General features: G+C 34.0%; 1 protein-coding gene across 1 annotated transcript in view; it reads right to left on the minus strand.

Moving 5' to 3' along the window:
• LOC138305606 (ankyrin repeat domain-containing protein 50-like) overlaps window positions 1–21,045 on the minus strand; it is a 477,373-nt gene that overhangs the window by 211,325 nt on the left and 245,003 nt on the right. The window lies entirely within an intron of this gene.

The raw sequence follows: 21,045 nt of genomic DNA on the forward strand, positions 1-21,045 counted from the left end.
CTAATAATGAATTGTGATGATATCAGGTTGCTTTTTGTAGAAACTGTAATTAAATCGACATAAAAACAACGCCTTAAAAACACATACTAATAATGAAAAGCCCTTCATGGTTGGTCAGTAAGATGTAACCTAAATGTAAACTCTGTTAAAAAACTACAAGTATAACTAAAATGTAATGTATCCTTCTTCAAACATGAAAACTAGAGCAATTTCTACAGAGATTAGCGTACCAGTACTTTACAGTGATAAGTTGGAGTTATCTACCTGATTAGCGTTCCAGTACTGTACTCTGTTGGATTGGGTGACCTTTGCTTGTACCTGATATGCCACCCTCCCACCCTAAAAATCATGTTGGATGCCAGTGGTAACAGCTCATTTACATATAATGGAATGTATCATCAAACGTATTCCTTACGTTTTTGGGAGGGAGGTAACTCGTACAGAAAGGTTTCGTTTTCATATAAGAAAAAAGCTATTTTGTGTGTGTTTGTTTTTTTTTTTTTAATTTAGTAAAATTAAGGGCGAATCACTGATGTTTTTTTTTTTTTTTTTTTTTTTTTTTTTTTTTGCAATTATTTATACAATTTAGCTGTCGAAATAACATGTAAACTAATAATGAATTGTGATGATATCAGGTTGCTTTTTGTAGAAACTGTAATTAAATCGACATAAAAACAACGCCTTAAAAACACATAATAATAATGAAAAGCCCTTCTTGGTTTGTCAGTAAGATGTAACCTAAATGTAAACTCTGTTAAAAAACTACAAGTATAACTAAAATGTAATGTATCCTTCTTCAAACATGAAAACTAGAGCAATTTTTACAGAGATTAGCGTGCCAGTACTTTACAGTGACAAGTTAGAGTTATCTACCTGATTAGCGTTCCAGTACTGTACTCTGTTGGATTGGGTGACCTTTGCTTGTACCTGATATGCCACCCTCCCACCCTGCCGTATAATTTCTCTTGTAAAATTAAGGGCGAATCACTGATGTTTTTTTGCAATTATTTACACAATTTAGCTGTCGAAATAACATGTAAACTAATAATGAATTGTGATGATATCAGGTTGCTTTTTGTAGAAACTGTAATTAAATCGACATAAAAACAACGCCTTAAAAACACATACTAATAATGAAAAGCCCTTCATGGTTGGTCAGTAAGATGTAACCTAAATGTAAACTCTGTTAAAAAACTACAAGTATAACTAAAATGTAATGTATCCTTCTTTCAAACATGAAAACTAGAGCATTTTTTACAGAGATTAGCGTGACAGTACTTTACAGCGACAAGTTAGAGTTATCTACCTGATTAGCGTTCCAGTACTGTACTCTGTTGGATTGGGTGACCTTTGCTTGTACCTGATATGCCACCCTCCCACCCTGCCGTATAATTTCTCTTATATAAAAATCATGTTGGATGCCAGTGGTAACAGCTCATTTACATATAATGGAATGTATCATCAAACGTATTCCTTACGTTTTTGGGAGGGAGGTAACTCGTACAGAAAGGTTTCGTTTTCATATAAGAAAAAAACTATTTTGTGTGGTTTTTTTTTAAGTTTTCTGATGTAAAATTAAGGGCGAATCACTGATGTTTTTTTGCAATTATTTTACACAATTTAGCTGTCGAAATAACATGTAAACTAATAATGAATTGTGATGATATCAGGTTGCTTTTTGTAGAAACTGTAATTAAATCGACATAAAAACAACGCCTTAAAAACACATAATAATAATGAAAAGCCCTTCTTGGTTTGTCAGTAAGATGTAACCTAAATGTAAACTCTGTTAAAAAACTACAAGTATAACTAAAATGTAATGTATCCTTCTTCAAACATGAAAACTAGAGCAATTTTTACAGAGATTAGCGTGCCAGTACTTTACAGTGACAAGTTAGAGTTATCTACCTGATTAGCGTTCCAGTACTGTACTCTGTTGGATTGGGTGACCTTTGTTTGTACCTGATATGCCACCCTCCCACCCTGCCGTATAATTTCTCTTATATAAAAATCATGTTAGCTGTCGAAATAACATGTAAACTAATAATGAATTGTGATGATATCAGGTTGCTTTTTGTAGAAACTGTAATTAAATCGACATAAAAACAACGCCTTAAAAACACATACTAATAATGAAAAGCCCTTCTTGGTTTGTCAGTAAGATGTAACCTAAATGTAAACTCTGTTAAAAAACTACAAGTATAACTAAAATGTAATGTATCCTTCTTCAAACATGAAAACTAGAGCAATTTTTACAGAGATTAGCGTGCCAGTACTTTACAGTGACAAGTTAGAGTTACTGTACTCTGTTGGATTGGGTGACCTTTGCTTGTACCTGATATGCCACCCTCCCACCCTGCCGTATAATTTCTCTTATATAAAAATCATGTTAGCTGTCGAAATAACATGTAAACTAATAATGAATTGTGATGATATCAGGTTGCTTTTTGTAGAAACTGTAATTAAATCGACATAAAAACAACGCCTTAAAAACACATACTAATAATGAAAAGCCCTTCATGGTTGGTCAGTAAGATGTAACCTAAATGTAAACTCTGTTAAAAAACTACAAGTATAACTAAAATGTAATGTATCCTTCTTCAAACATGAAAACTAGAGCAATTTTTACAGAGATTAGCGTGCCAGTACTTTACAGCGACAAGTTAGAGTTATCTACCTGATTAGCGTTCCATTAGCGTTCCAGTACTGTACTCTGTTGGATTGGGTGACCTTTGCTTGTACCTGATATGCCACCCTCCCACCCTGCCGTATAATTTCTCTTATATAAAAATCATGTTAGCTGTCGAAATAACATGTAAACTAATAATGAATTGTGATGATATCAGGTTGCTTTTTGTAGAAACTGTAATTAAATCGACATAAAAACAACGCCTTAAAAACACATAATAATAATGAAAAGCCCTTCATGGTTTGTCAGTAAGATGTAACCTAAATGTAAACTCTGTTAAAAAACTACAAGTATAACTAAAATGTAATGTATCCTTCTTCAAACATGAAAACTAGAGCAATTTTTACAGAGATTAGCGTGACAGTACTTTACAGCGACAAGTTAGAGTTATCTACCTGATTAGCGTTCCAGTACTGTACTCTGTTGGATTGGGTGACCTTTGCTTGTACCTGATATGCCACCCTCCCACCCTGCCGTATAATTTCTCTTATATAAAATACATGTTGGATGCCAGTGGTAACAGCCCATTTACATATAATGGAATGTATCATCAAACGTATTCCTTACGTTTTTGGGAGGGAGGTAACTCGTACAGAAAGGTTTCGTTTTCATATAAGAAAAAAGCTATTTTGTGTGTGTGTGGTTTTTTAAAAGTTTTTTTAAGTAAAATTAAGGGCGAATCACTGATGGTTTTTTTGCAATTATTTACACAATTTAGCTGTCGAAATAACATGTAAACTAATAATGAATTGTGATGATATCAGGTTGCTTTTTGTAGAAACTGTAATTAAATCGACATAAAAACAACGCCTTAAAAACACATAATAATAATGAAAAGCCCTTCTTGGTTTGTCAGTAAGATGTAACCTAAATGTAAACTCTGTTAAAAAACTACAAGTATAACTAAAATGTAATGTATCCTTCTTCAAACATGAAAACTAGAGCAATTTTTACAGAGATTAGCGTGCCAGTACTTTACAGTGACAAGTTAGAGTTATCTACCTGATTAGCGTTCCAGTACTGTACTCTGTTGGATTGGGTGACCTTTGTTTGTACCTGATATGCCCACCCTCCTTTTTTTTTAAGTTTTCTGATGTAAAATTAAGGGCGAATCACTGATGTTTTTTTGCAATTATTTACACAATTTAGCTGTCGAAATAACATGTAAACTAATAATGAATTGTGATGATATCAGGTTGCTTTTTGTAGAAACTGTAATTAAATCGACATAAAAACAACGCCTTAAAAACACATAATAATAATGAAAAGCCCTTCTTGGTTTGTCAGTAAGATGTAACCTAAATGTAAACTCTGTTAAAAAACTACAAGTATAACTAAAATGTAATGTATCCTTCTTCAAACATGAAAACTAGAGCAATTTTTACAGAGATTAGCGTGCCAGTACTTTACAGTGACAAGTTAGAGTTATCTACCTGATTAGCGTTCCAGTACTGTACTCTGTTGGATTGGGTGACCTTTGCTTGTACCTGATATGCCACCCTCCCACCCTGCCGTATAATTTGGTAACAGCCCATTTACATATAATGGAATGTATCATCAAACGTATTCCTTACGTTTTTGGGAGGGAGGTAACTCGTACAGAAAGGTTTCGTTTTCATATAAGAAAAAAACTATTTTGTGTGTGTTTGTTTTTTTTTTTTTGATGTAAAATTAAGGGCGAATCACTGATGTTTTTTTTTGCAATTATTTACACAATTTAGCTGTCGAAATAACATGTAAACTAATAATGAATTGTGATGATATCAGGTTGCTTTTTGTAGAAACTGTAATTAAATCGACATAAAAACAACGCCTTAAAAACACATAATAATAATAATGAAAAGCCCTTCTTGGTTTGTCAGTAAGATGTAACCTAAATGTAAACTCTGTTAAAAAACTATAAGTATAACTAAAATGTAATGTATCCTTCTTCAAACATGAAAACTAGAGCAATTTTTACAGAGATTAGCGTGCCAGTACTTTACAGTGACAAGTTAGAGTTATCTACCTGATTAGCGTTCCAGTACTGTACTCTGTTGGATTGGGTGACCTTTGTTTGTACCTGATATCCCACCCTCCCACCCTGCCGTATAATTTCTCTTATATAAAAATCATGTTGGATGCCAGTGGTAACAGCTCATTTACATATAATGGAATGTATCATCAAACGTATTCCTTACGTTTTTGGGAGGGAGGTAACTTCGTACAGAAAGGTTTTCGTTTTCATATAAGAAAAAAACTATTTTGTGTGGTTTTTTTTTAAGTTTTCTGATGTAAAATTAAGGGCGAATCACTGATGTGTTTTTGCAATAATATTTACACAATTTAGCTGTCGAAATAAACATGTAAACTAATAATGAATTGTGATGATATCAGGTTGCTTTTTGTAGAAACTGTAATTAAATCGACATAAAAACAACGCCTTAAAAACACATACTAATAATGAAAAGCCCTTCATGGTTGGTCAGTAAGATGTAACCTAAATGTAAACTCTGTTAAAAAACTACAAGTATAACTAAAATGTAATGTATCCTTCTTCAAACATGAAAACTAGAGCAATTTTTACAGAGATTAGCGTGCCAGTACTTTACAGTGACAAGTTAGAGTTATCTACCTGATTAGCGTTCCAGTACTGTACTCTGTTGGATTGGGTGACCTTTGCTTGTACCTGTTTTCCCACCCTAAGGGCCACCCTGCCGTATATGTTTTTTTTGCAATATATAAACACAATTTAGCTGTCGAAATAACATGTAAACTAATAATGAATTGTGATGATATCAGGTTGCTTTTTGTAGAAACTGTAATTAAATCGACATAAAAACAACGCCTTAAAAACACATACTAATAATGAAAAGCCCTTCTTGGTTTGTCAGTAAGATGTAACCTAAATGTAAACTCTGTTAAAAAACTACAAGTATAACTAAAATGTAATGTATCCTTCTTCAAACATGAAAACTAGAGCAATTTTTACAGAGATTAGCGTGCCAGTACTTTACAGTGACAAGTTAGAGTTATCTACCTGATTAGCGTTCCAGTACTGTACTCTGTTGGATTGGGTGACCTTTGTTTGTACCTGATATCCCACCCTCCCACCCTGCCGTATAATTTCTCTTATATAAAAATCATGTTGGATGCCAGTGGTAACAGCTCATTTACATATAATGGAATGTATCATCAAACGTATTCCTTACGTTTTTGGGAGGGAGGTAACTCGTACAGAAAGGTTTCGTTTTCATATAAGAAAAAAACTATTTTGTGTGTGTTTGTTTTTTTTTTTTTTTTAATTTAGTAAAATTAAGGGCGAATCACTGATGTTTTTTTTTTTTTGTTTTTGCAATTATTTATACAATTTAGCTGTCGAAATAACATGTAAACTAATAATGAATTGTGAAAATATCAGGTTGCTTTTTGTAGAAACTGTAATTAAATCGACATAAAAACAACGCCTTAAAAACACATAATTATAATGTAAAGCCCGTCTTGATGTGTCAGTAAGATGTAAACTAAATGTAAACTCTGTTAAAAAACTACAAGTATAACTAAAATGTCATGTATCCTTCTTCAAACATGAAAACTAGAGCAATTTTTACAGAGATTAGCGTGCCAGTACTTTACAGTGACAAGTTAGAGTATCTACCTGATTAGCGTTCCAGTACTGTACTCTGTTGGATTGGGTGACCTTTGCTTGTACCTGATATGCCACCCTCCCACCCTGCCGTATAATTTCTCTTATATAGGGCGAATCACTGATGGTGTTTTTGTTATTTTTGCAATTATTTACACAATTTAGCTGTCGAAATAACATGTAAACTAATAATGAATTGTGATGATATCAGGTTGCTTTTTGTAGAAACTGTAATTAAATCGACATAAAAACAACGCCTTAAAAACACATAATAATAATGAAAAGCCCTTCTTGGTTTGTTAGTAAGATGTAACCTAAATGTAAACTCTGTTAAAAAACTACAAGTATAACTAAAATGTAATGTATCCTTCTTCAAACATGAAAACTAGAGCAATTTTTACAGAGATTAGCGTGCCAGTACTTTACAGTGACAAGTTAGAGTTATCTACCTGATTAGCGTTCCAGTACTGTACTCTGTTGGATTGGGTGACCTTTGTTTGTACCTGATATCCCACCCTCCCACCCTGCCGTATAATTTCTCTTATATAAAAATCATGTTGGATGCCAGTGGTAACAGCTCATTTACATATAATGGAATGTATCATCAAACGTATTCCTTACGTTTTTGGGAGGGAGGTAACTCGTACAGAAAGGTTTCGTTTTCATATAAGAAAAAACCTATTTTGTGTGTGTTTTTTTAAGTTTTCTGATGTAAAATGAAGGGCGAATCACTGATGTTTTTTTTTGCAATTATTTACACAATTTAGCTGTCGAAATAACATGTAAACTAATAATGAATTGTGATGATATCAGGTTGCTTTTTGTAGAAACTGTAATTAAATCGACATAAAAACAACGCCTTAAAAACACATAATAATAATGAAAAGCCCTTCTTGGTTTGTCAGTAAGATGTAACCTAAATGTAAACTCTGTTAAAAAACTATAAGTATAACTAAAATGTAATGTATCCTTCTTCAAACATGAAAACTAGAGCAATTTTTACAGAGATTAGCGTGCCAGTACTTTACAGTGACAAGTTAGAGTTATCTACCTGATTAGCGTTCCAGTACTGTACTCTGTTGGATTGGGTGACCTTTGCTTGTACCTGATGGATGCCCAGCCCTCATCCACCCTGTAACCGTAGAAATTTCTCTTATATAAAAATCACTGATGTTTTTTGTTAGCTGTCGAAATAACATGTAAACTAATAATGAATTGTGATGATATCAGGTTGCTTTTTGTAGAAACTGTAATTAAATCGACATAAAAACAACGCCTTAAAAACACATACTAATAATGAAAAGCCCTTCATGGTTGGTCAGTAAGATGTAACCTAAATGTAAACTCTGTTAAAAAACTACAAGTATAACTAAAATGTAATGTATCCTTCTTCAAACATGAAAACTAGAGCATTTTTTACAGAGATTAGCGTGACAGTACTTTACAGCGACAAGTTAGAGTTATCTACCTGATTAGCGTTCCAGTACTGTACTCTGTTGGATTGGGTGACCTTTGCTTGTACCTGATATGCCACCCTCCCACCCTGCCGTATAATTTCTCTTATATAAAAATCATGTTAGCTGTCGAAATAACATGTAAACTAATAATGAATTGTGATGATATCAGGTTGCTTTTTGTAGAAACTGTAATTAAATCGACATAAAAACAACGCCTTAAAAACACATAATAATAATGAAAAGCCCTTCATGGTTTGTCAGTAAGATGTAACCTAAATGTAAACTCTGTTAAAAAACTACAAGTATAACTAAAATGTAATGTATCCTTCTTCAAACATGAAAACTAGAGCAATTTTTACAGAGATTAGCGTGCCAGTACTTTACAGTGACAAGTTAGAGTTATCTACCTGATTAGCGTTCCAGTACTGTACTCTGTTGGATTGGGTGACCTTTGCTTGTACCTGATATCCCACCCTCCCACCCTGCCGTATAATTTCTCTTATATAAAAATCATGTTGGATGCCAGTGGTAACAGCCCATTTACATATAATGGAATGTATCATCAAACGTATTCCTTACGTTTTTGGGAGGGAGGTAACTCGTACAGAAAGGTTTCGTTTTCATATAAGAAAAAAAACTATTTTGTGTGGTTTTTTTTTAAGTTTTCTGATGTAAAATTAAGGGCGAATCACTGATGTGTTTTTTGCAATTATTTACACAATTTAGCTGTCGAAATAACATGTAAACTAATAATGAATTGTGATGATATCAGGTTGCTTTTTGTAGAAACTGTAATTAAATCGACATAAAAACAGCGCCTTAAAAACACATAATAATAATGAAAAGCCCTTCTTGGTTTGTCAGTAAGATGTAACCTAAATGTAAACTCTGTTAAAAAACTACAAGTATAACTAAAATGTAATGTATCCTTCTTCAAACATGAAAACTAGAGCATTTTTTACAGAGATTAGCGTGACAGTACTTTACAGCGACAAGTTAGAGTTATCTACCTGATTAGCGTTCCAGTACTGTACTCTGTTGGATTGGGTGACCTTTGCTTGTACCTGATATGCCACCCTCCCACCCTGCCGTATAATTTCTCTTATATAAAAATCATGTTAGCTGTTATTTACACAATTTAGCTGTCGAAATAACATGTAAACTAATAATGAATTGTGATGATATCAGGTTGCTTTTTGTAGAAACTGTAATTAAATCGACATAAAAACAACGCCTTAAAAACACATACTAATAATGAAAAGCCCTTCTTGGTTTGTCAGTAAGATGTAACCTAAATGTAAACTCTGTTAAAAAACTACAAGTATAACTAAAATGTAATGTATCCTTCTTCAAACATGAAAACTAGAGCAATTTTTACAGAGATTAGCGTGCCAGTACTTTACAGTGACAAGTTAGAGTTATCTACCTGATTAGCGTTCCAGTACTGTACTCTGTTGGATTGGGTGACCTTTGCTTGTACCTGATATGCCACCCTCCCACCCTGCCGTATAATTTCTCTTATATAAAAATCATGTTGGATGCCAGTGGTAACAGCTCATTTACATATAATGGAATGTATCATCAAACGTATTCCTTACGTTTTTGGGAGGGAGGTAACTCGTACAGAAAGGTTTCGTTTTCATATAAGAAAAAAACTATTTTGTGTGGTTTTTTTTAAGTTTTCTGATGTAAAATTAAGGGCGAATCACTGATGTTTTTTTTGCAATTATTTACACAATTTAGCTGTCGAAATAACATGTAAACTAATAATGAATTGTGATGATATCAGGTTGCTTTTTGTAGAAACTGTAATTAAATCGACATAAAAACAACGCCTTAAAAACACATACTAATAATGAAAAGCCCTTCATGGTTTGTCAGTAAGATGTAACCTAAATGTAAACTCTGTTAAAAAACTACAAGTATAACTAAAATGTAATGTATCCTTCTTCAAACATGAAAACTAGAGCAATTTTTACAGAGATTAGCGTGCCAGTACTTTACAGTGACAAGTTAGAGTTATCTACCTGATTAGCGTTCCAGTACTGTACTCTGTTGGATTGGGTGACCTTTGCTTGTACCTGATATGCCACCCTCCCACCCTGCCGTATAATTTCTCTTATATAAAAATCATGTTAGCTGTCGAAATAACATGTAAACTAATAATGAATTGTGATGATATCAGGTTGCTTTTTGTAGAAACTGTAATTAAATCGACATAAAAACAACGCCTTAAAAACACATAATAATAATGAAAAGCCCTTCATGGTTTGTCAGTAAGATGTAACCTAAATGTAAACTCTGTTAAAAAACTACAAGTATAACTAAAATGTAATGTATCCTTCTTCAAACATGAAAACTAGAGCAATTTTTACAGAGATTAGCGTGCCAGTACTTTACAGTGACAAGTTAGAGTTATCTACCTGATTAGCGTTCCAGTACTGATACTCTGTTGGATTGGGTGACCTTTGTTTGTACCTGATATGCCACCCTCCCACCCTGCCGTATAATTTCTCTAGTTTGTTACTAGTGAAGATTATGTAACCAAAAAGTGGTTGTGTATAATCTCGACAAAAAACAACGCCTTAAGTATCATCGTAATAAAATTTTGTAATGTATATCTTTCAAGCTTGTTGTCAAAATGACAAAAACTTTGTTAAAAATTCTGTAAAAAAATCTTACCAATGTATTTTACTTCAAACATGAAAAAAACATTTTATGAATAGTCGTGATGAAGCTTTATTTTTTACAGCACGGTTGTAAGTAGAAACTACATTGCTGTTCCAACTTTAGTTCTGATAATTTCAGAATCTTTGTTTGTACTGATTTTCCACCCTCCCACCCTGCTGTTAAAATAAAATCAATATAATTTTGTAATTATTATTAGCCCTGTCGAAATAACATGTAAACTTATAATGAATTGGGTGAGCAATATGCTGTACAAAATTTGTTTGTAGTATCGAATGTTTTAATCGACATAAAAACAACTGCCTTAAAAACATTCATATAATAAAATAATGAAATTCTTCATTTCAGTTGTTACAGTAATCAGCTAAATTTTAAATTTAATGGAAGTAGTTTCAAAACTAAACTATGGATCCTGCGTCTTTTACAAGAAAAAAACTTTAGTTGTCAGATTTTTTAAAATTAGCTGGATCAAACTAATGAAAAAACTATAACCAAATTGGCCTTTTTGTTAGTTTGCACTTATTTGAATTAAACTAACATTTATTGCAGTCGTTTTTTACATGTGACCAATTTTAATTTTAATTAAAAATAAAAAAAGAATTTGCCATCAAAAGAATTTAAATTTATTTAATTATGTAATAATGATAAATACTTTTTGATACGACCATCCTTCACCACAATTTCACATGTTAAATATTTTGTAAATATTTAAGGGCCAACAATTGGTTAAATGAAATTTAGTAACTACCATTATAACAATTGTAGTGTGAATAATCTGATTTGATGAAATTGCTTTTTTAAAAATATCGACTACCTAAAAACACAATAATACGTATGGGGAAAAATTTACTAGGCCAACTGTTTTTGAAATTAAAAATACTAAGTATTATCCTACATACCTTAAAATGATTGCCTCAAGGTTATAAAATTAACGTATACCCTGGCCGGGGGAGGGGGTTATTCCAAAATGGAAACAAAACATTTCTTCATGTATGTCGTCTCAACGGAAGGACATACCTCTATTGACAAAGTAAGAATGAGTGGCGAAATTCAATTATTTGTTCAAACTTCCTAAAGTACATATTTCCAGCATTATAATATTCCACCGGTGTATTGATAATTTTATCACAAAAAGTTGTTAACGTATCACTAAGTAGTCCTTATATTTTATGTTCAAATTGTTTGCTTATTATTACGCTATTTAAAGGTAAGAGAAGTTATTGTCTATAAAATCAGGAAAAGTGTAGTCATGTACATTTGTACTGTAAAAAAAGTTTGATAAGTTTTGTAGAGTTACCAAATGTAAGTTTACTTATATTTAATCTACACACCCTTAGCATCACACACCACGAACAATTTGGGGCATCGTAAATGTTAATTTCCATACCTTTGGAGTTCTTTTCATGTATACATTGAATTGTTAACCAATAATATTTATATAGGGGCAAACCACTCTCCGAAAAGATCTGATAATTTTATCAAAAAATTGTTTAATTATTACACTTACCATCACATTCTTAGAAATTTAATTTTAAGAAATCCGATGCTAATTTTCATAACGCGGGTCGTTTTATGCTTCCCGTCGTCGTCATAATTACCGCGCCAAGCGCCAGACGACAAAAAAGCGAAATGAATCTTAGTATTTGGTCGGTGTTATAACATCCGCTTAGAACATTGATATACATTTTCGTATATTATTATTGTTTCTAAAAAAAATTGTTTCGCAAAGGTAGTGAGCCTTTCAATTTTGTTTCGAAAACATAGTGGGCCATTAAAACTATACTGTTCAACCATGAAAAAATCAAACAAATTATTTGGTATAAAGTGTCTTACTCAGCATTAGTATGGTTTCTCGCCACGTGTTTTTCTTAAATAGCACATGACTTTAAACACCTTTTTACATTCGTCACATTGAAATGTTTTTTTTTCCGAATGTAAGCATGTCATGTGATCCCGGAGACTTCGTTTGGACTTGAACATTTTATTACATTCATCGCATCTATGCTCCTCCTCCCTGTGTATCAACCGGTGCCTATTCAAACTGTTTCTAAACTTAAAAGTTTTAAAGCAAATATTACATACATATCATGACAAGCTGCATTTTCCGTGTAATGTTTCCCAATATGATCCTTTAGTTGGTCTTTGGTCTCGAAGGATTTTTCGCATACCTTACATTTGTTGGAAAACAACCTCTCTTCTCTCCTCTTGTGTCGTTTAAGTTCATAATTAGTGAAAAAGACAGCACCACATTTTGCACATGCCAAATTCTTATTCCCACCTCCATGCGTATATAAACGTCTGGTATACAGAGACTTACTATTCATAACCTTGTTGCAATGATGGCATGTATACCTCCCCTTGCCTGTATGGGACATTTCATGTTGTTATATGCAATGTCAACCTGAGAACGATGAACATTTTTTTTAATTAGTCATTGCGCTGTCCTTGCCTCAAAATTGTTACAAGTAGCAAAACTTGCTCATTGTCTCATTTCATATAAACTAACAAATGTTGACGTTTTGTGGGTTCGGCCTCGGGGAAAATCACCTTTCTCAGGTTAACAATTCCTCGTACAGTATTAATCTACAAAAAGTCAATATTTGTATAATGTCTGAGCGAATCCTTATTTTTTAACGTCAAAGTTCAACCATTTTCTCTACAAATATAATGAATTAATATATCATTATACTACAACCGTGCTTTAAAATACGTTTATACCACAACCGGGTCACCAAGATTGGATTTCGGCATCGTGGTAGGTATAACGTACAAACTGATGTACCGAGAAAGCATTTGAGATCAATTTGTCACGTAATTGACAAAAAAGGAAGAGTTGAAGGTGTCAGAAAAATATTTATTACGAAGAAAACCTGAATTCTTGTTGATATCGACATACGATTATACTACAACCTAGCTACGGCTTTGGTATGTGCACCAACCAGGTAATCTAAGAAATCAGACAGTATACAAAATATATTATATAATACGTAGTTTCTATATATTTGTCTGGGTTCCGTGAACGTTGTCTCTTTAATACTGGTGGCTGTTATGTGTGGTTAATATGGCGAAGTGGATCAATATGGCTGCCGTTTTATGAAAAATGGAGTATACAACAACCTATCGATGACGTAAATTGGCACCCCTGAATATATTCGGTTTACAAGATATAAATTTTACACAAGACCAAAGAAGGGTTTATCAAACAGGTAAGAGAATATAATGCATATTTTTTGTCTTTACGTGGAAATTCACGCGGCGTAGCCATTCTTTTTCACAAAAAAGACAGACAATACCGTAACTTTAATAGTTTTAGAATTAGAAATTGACGGGTCAAAGATAGTAAATATTTACCTAACCAGACTTTCATGATAATATATCAGATGTGATTCAATTGTACTCATGCAATTTATATGTGGTGACTTATTTGTCTTAAAAAATCGTGATTTGATTTTGACGAATCCTATGAAAATGTAAAGAACCGTAAGGATAGAGACAATCTGATTGAAATACAGATCCTTATAACCACTCCGTTCAATTGAGGATCTGAGAAAATCCGATTAAGGGTCATGTTCGGATGACCTTGATACCACGTGTAATTCAGATCAGATGCATTTTCTGCACGTTGCTCTGTCAATTGACAACGCCATTTCGCCCCTGCATACAAATAAGGTTAGCTTTATTGTGCCCTTTGGGCGAGATGACTACGTACACGGAAATAATTCTGACAGATTTTCAGACTATTTCGTCCCCTGAAATTCACTGTCAAAATTTTGCCAGCAGCAATTTGATTGGCCGTTTACAAAGGTCATCTTGACATGACCCCTAATGGGATTTTCTCAGATCCTCTTATCTAACGTAGTGATAATAAGGATCTGTATGTTGATCAGATTGGGATAGAGATATATTTCTAGAGATCATTGTAAATGTTGGTCGTATTGATTTAAGGAACAACATGAAAACACTAAGAGATTCAGATGGAGAAAAAAAAACAGTAAAACAGGCACGTTTAGATTATTTTATTGTTTCGGAGAGTTTACTTTCTAACATTAAACATCCAGGTTTAAACCCCAGCTATAGATCAGACGACATAATCTCACAAAAATACTAATCAGTGAATTTTAAAGAAGTAAAGGGACATGGAAACTAAATAACTAATTCTTTATGATTCGGACTACTTCAAAACAGTTAATGATTGTATCAATGGTGTCAAATAGTGCCCTGCAGGTAGGGCGTTAGAATTGTACCTGCTGCCCCTATTGCATGATCGTAAAAGGCGACTAAATTTAGGATCTTATCTTTTCTCTTCTTCCTAACTGACTTTATCCTTCCTAATGCCTCTCTTGGCATCGCCTCACTTTTGGCCTTGAGTTGAGCGTTCGCCCCTGTTAGGAAGGCTCTGGGTTCTGTCCCCTGGCCGAGACACACCAAAGTCTATAAAAGTGGTAGTTTCTGCTCCTGCTTAGCGCTCAGCACACTGGGAGTGGGACGACTGGTTAGCCCGTTGTCAGTATAATGTGACCGGGTGGGGTGTGTTATTGGTGTCTTCGGCGGCATGCTTCAGTGATATAGCACTATAAAAAGGGCAACAGTTCCACTATACAAGAAGACACTACATGAATATACCGCAGTCTCCCAAAACACGCACCTCGCACAACATACACGCAACACACCTCATACATGGGAGGCCGTCCTTACATGACCATAGCTGTTAATAGGACGTTAATTAATCAAACAAACAAACAAACAGGTGTCAAATAAAAAGATTCTTTACCTGTTTATAATTTGAATAACATTGAAATTATTCCTAATTCTGAGAGATTTAATTTACAATTTCTGACCCATTGTTTTTGGAAACACTACTTGCGGAAATTTGAAGAAAAACAATATCATACTCAGCATATAAGAGAAAACCAACATAATTCGCAGGGAGATTCTCTTAAAAAGGCTATAAAATGAGCCGGATAGTATTGATTTGGATGAACTGTTCTTAAGACCGTCTTGCAAATTGTGGTAAAGAATATATTCAGTGTGTATAAGCCGAATTAATTATGGATTGATGTTTCCAAATCATGACATATTCTTAATACAAATATCATGATATTGTTTCTACAAGACAATACTTTGATTCATTTCTTATTTGTACAATAAAACCTAAAATTTGTGGAAAAGCTGTTTTCTATAAGGCCTACAATCAGAAAAAAATATTTGCATTGTGAATAGCTATAGTCTTTGGGACAAATGAATCGGCTTTTAGTCATTGAGACAAATGAATCAGCTATAGTCATTGGGACACATGAATCAGCCATAGTCATTGGGAAATATGAATCAGCTATAGTCATTGGGACAAATGAATCAGCTATAGCCATTGGGACAAATGAATCAGCTATAGCCATTAGGAGAAATGAATCAGCTATAGCCATTGGGACAAATGAATCAGCTATAGTCATTGGGACAAATGAATCAGCTATAGTCATTGGGACAAATGAATCAGCTATAGTCATTGGGACAAATGAATCAGCTATAGCCACTGGGACAAATGAATCAGCTATAGTCATTGGGACAAATGAATCAGCTATAGTCATTGGGACAAATGAATCAGCTATAGCCATTGGGACAAATGAATCAGCTATAGTCATTGGGACAAATGAATCAGCTATAGTCATTGGGACAAATGAATCAGCTATAGTCATTGGGGAAATGAATCAGCTATAGCCATTGGGATAAATGAATCAACATGAATCAACTATAGTCTTTGGGACAGATGAATCAGCTATAGTCATTGGGACAAATGAATCAGCTATAGCCATTGGGAGAAATGAATCAGCAATAGCCTTTGGGACAAATGAATCAGCTATAGTCATTGGGACAAATGAATCAGCTATAGTCATTGGGACAAATGAATCAGCTATAGCCATTGGGACAAATGAATCAGCTATAGTCATTGGGACAAATGAATCGGCTTTTAGTCATTGGGACAAATGAATCAGCTATAGCAATTGGGACAAATGAATCGGCTATAGCCATTTGGACAAATGAATCAGCTATAGTCATTGGGACAAATGAATCAGCTATAGCCATTTGGACAAATGACTCAGCTATAGTAATTTGGACAAATGAATCAGTTAAATTCATTTGGACAAATGAATCAGCTATAGCCATTGGGACAAATGAATCAGCTATAGTCATTGGGATAAATGAATCAGCTATAGTCATTGGGACAAATGAATCAGCTATAGCCATTGGGACAAATGAATCAGCTATAGTCATTGGGACAAATGAATCAGCTATAGTCATTGGGACAAATGAATCAGCTATAGCCATTGGGACAAATGAATCAGCTATAGCCATTGGGACAAATGAATCAGCTATAGTCATTGGGACAAATGAATCAGCTATAGTCATTGGGACAAATGAATCAGCTATAGCCATTGGGACAAATGAATCAGCTATAGTCATTGGGACAGATGAATCGGCTTTTAGTCATTGGGACAAATGAATCAGCTATAGCAATTGGGACAAATGAATCAGCTATAGCCATTTGGACAAATGAATCAGCTATAGTCATTGGGACAAATGAATCAGCTATAGCCATTGGGACAAATGAATCAGCTATAGCAATTGGGACAAATGAATCAGCTATTAGTCATTTGGACAAATGAATCAGCTATAGCCATTGGGACAAATGAATCAGCTATAGTCATTGGGACAAATGAATCAGCTATAGTCATTGGGACAAATGAATCAGCTATAGCCATTGGGACAAATGAATCAGCTATAGTCATTGGGACAAATGAATCAGCTATAGCCATTGGGACAAATGAATCAGCTATAGTCATTGGGACAAATGAATCAGCTATAGTCATTGGGACAAATGAATCAGCTATAGTCATTGGGACAAATGAATCAGCTATAGCCATTGGGACAAATGAATCAGCTATAGTCATTGGGACAAATGAATCAGCTATAGTCATTGGGACAAATGAATCAGCTATAGCCATTGGGACAAATGAATCAGCTATAGTCATTGGGACAAATGAATCAGCTATAGTCATTGGGACAAATGAATCAGCTATAGCCATTGGGACAAATGAATCAGATATAGTCATTGGGACAAATGGATCGGCTATTAGTAATTTTGACAAATAAATCAGCTCAATTATTTAGGACAAATGAATCAGCTATAGTAATTGGACAAATAATCAGCTAGAGTCATGGAAACTAATGAATCAGATATAGCCATTGGGACAAATGAATCAGCTATAGTCATTGGGACAAATGAATCAGCTATAGCCATTTGGACAAATGAATCAGCTATAGTCATTGGGACAAATGAATCAGCTATAGTCATTGGGACAAATGAATCAGCTATAGCCATTTGGACAAATGAATCAGCTATAGCCATTGGGACAAATGAATCAGCTATAGTCATTGGGACAAATGAATCAGCTATAGTCATTGGGACAAATGAATCAGCTATAGCCATTGGGACAAATGAATCAGCTATAGTCATTGGGACAAATGAATCAGCTATAGCCATTGGGACAAATGAATCAGCTATAGTCATTGGGACAAATGAATGAGCTATAGTCATTTGGATAAATGAATCAGCTATAGCCATTGGGACAAATGAATCAGCCAGTCATTTCGACAAATGAATCAGCTATAGCCATTGGGACAAATGAATCAGCTATAGCCATTGGGATAAATGAATCAGCTATAGTTATTGGGACAAATGAATCAGCTATAGTCATTGGGACAAATGAATCAGCTATAGCCATTGGGACAAATGAATCAGCTATAGTCATTGGGACAAATGAATCAGCTATAGTCATTGGGACAAATGAATCAGCTATAGTCATTGGGACAAATGAATCAGCTATAGCCATTGGGACAAATGAATCAGCTATAGTCATTGGGACAAATGAATCAGCCAGTCATTTCGACAAATGAATCAGCTATAGCCATTGGGACAAATGAATCAGCTATAGCCATTGGGACAAATGAATCAGCTATAGTCATTGGGACAAATGAATCAGCTATAGTAATTTGGACAAATGAATCAGCTATAGTCATTGGGACAAATGAATCAGCTATAGCCATTGGGACAAATGAATCAGCTATAGTCATTGGGACAAATGAATCAGCTATAGCCATTGGGACAAATGAATCAGCTATAGTCATTGGGACAAATGAATCAGCTATAGTCATTGGGACAAATGAATCAGCTATAGCCATTTGGACAAATGAATCAGCTATAGCCATTGGGACAAATGAATCAGCTATAGTCATTGAGATAAATGAATCAGCTATAGCCATTTGGACAAATGAATCAGCTAAAGCCATTGAGCCAAATGAATCAGCCAGTCATTTCGACAAATGAATCAGCTATAGTCATTTGGACAAATGAATCAGCTATAGCCACTGGGACAAATGAATCAGCTATAGTCATTTGGACAAATGAATCAGCTATAGCCATTGGGATAAATGAATCAGCTTTTAGTCATTGGGACAAATGAATCAGTTATAGTCATTGGGACAAATGAATCAGCTATAGCCATTGGGACAAATGAATCAGATATAGTCATTGGGACAAATGGATCGGCTATTAGTAATTTGGACAAATAAATCAGCTAAATTCATTAGGACAAATGAATCAGCTATAGTCATTTGGACAAATGAATCAGCTAGAGTCATTGGGACAAATGAATCAGCTATAGCCATTGGGACAAATGAATCAGCTATAGCCATTGGGACAAATGAATCAGCTATAGCCATTTGGACAAATGAATCGGCTATAGACATTGGGACAAATGAATCAGCTATAGTCATTGGGACAAATGAATCAGCTAAAGTCATTTGGACAAATGAATCAGTTATAGCCATTGAAGCAAATGAATGAGCTATGGTAATTAGGACAAATGAATCAGATATAGCCATTGGGACAAATGAATCAGCTATAGCCATTGAGACAAATGAATCAGCCAGTCATTTCGACAAATGAATCGGCTATAGTCATTGGGACAAATTAATTGGCTTTTTAGCCATTTGGACAAATAAATCAGCTAAAGTAATTAGGACAAATGAATCAGTTAAATTCATTTGGACAAATGAATCAGCTACAACCATAGGGATAAATGAATCAGCTATAGCCATTGGGATAAATGAATCAGCTTTTAGTCAGGACAAATGAATCAGCTTTTAGTCATTGGGACAAATGAATCAGCTATAGCCATTGGGACAAATGAATCAGCTATAGCCATTGGGACAAATGAATCAGCTTTTAGTCATTGGGACAAATGAATCAGCTATAGCCATTGGGACAAATGAATCAGCTATAGCCATTGGGACAAATGAATCAGCTATAGCCATTGGGATAAATGAATCAGCTATAGTCATTGGGACAAATGAATCAGCTTTAGTCATTGGGACAAATGAATCAGCTATAGCCATTGGGACAAATGAATCAGCTATAGCCATTGGGACAAATGAATCAGCTATAGTCATTGGGACAAATGAATAAGCTATAGTCATTGGGATAAATGAATCGGCTATAGCCATGGGGATAAATGAATCAGCTATAGTCATTGGGACAAATGAATCAGCTATAGCCATTGGGATAAATGAATCAGCTTTTAGTCATTGGGATAAATGAATCAGCTATAGTCATTGGGACAAATGAATCAGCTATAGCCATTGGGATAAATGAATCAGCTATAGTCATTGGGACAAATGAATCAGCTATAGCCATTGGGATAAATGAATCAGCTATAGTCATTGGGAGAAATGAATCAGCTATAGTCATTGGGACAAATGAATCAGCTATAGTCATTGGGACTAATGAATCAGCTATAGTCATTGGGACAAATGAATCAGCTATAGCCATTGGGATAAATGAATCAGCTATAGTCATTGGGACAAATGAATCAGCTATAGTCATTGGGATAAATGAATCAGCTATAGTCATTGGGACAAATGAATCAGCTATAGTCATTGGGACAAATGAATCAGCTATAGCCATTGGGATAAATGAATCAGCTATAGTCATTGGGACAAATGAATCAGCTATAGTCATTGGGACAAATAAATCGGCTATTAGGCATTTGATCATTCAATAATTATAATAATAATCATTATAATATACATGCTCAATTGTAATAGTTTGAGCACTTTTTAATAGATGTAATAAATATTTGTTTATATGTATTCTTCCTATGGGGTTTCCTATCTTATATACAATGTACACATTCCTCCGACTCGGTTGAATTATTTCCCCGGAGGAATGCGGATTCATAGAGTTGATAGAATGTTTCATGTATTAGAAAAGAATGTTTTGATTTAACATGTTTAATTGATGTTTTAACCATCCTACCCAATATGTTAAAAGATACATTTTTTTCCTTTTGTCTTCACCCTTTTTTCTTCTCTCTATCTCTCACAATTTCTTTATTTCCTATAATCAATACATTGTATTATAAGATATATAATTTAATAAAAATCATGAACTACACTATTTACTGCTATATACATGTACCCTTACAAAATGACATCACACGTATACACATTTAGATTTTGTGAAAAATATTTTC

The sequence above is a fragment of the Argopecten irradians genome, chromosome 13, assembly GCF_041381155.1.
Source record: "Argopecten irradians isolate NY chromosome 13, Ai_NY, whole genome shotgun sequence".
Lineage (NCBI taxonomy): Eukaryota > Metazoa > Mollusca > Bivalvia > Pectinida > Pectinidae > Argopecten > Argopecten irradians.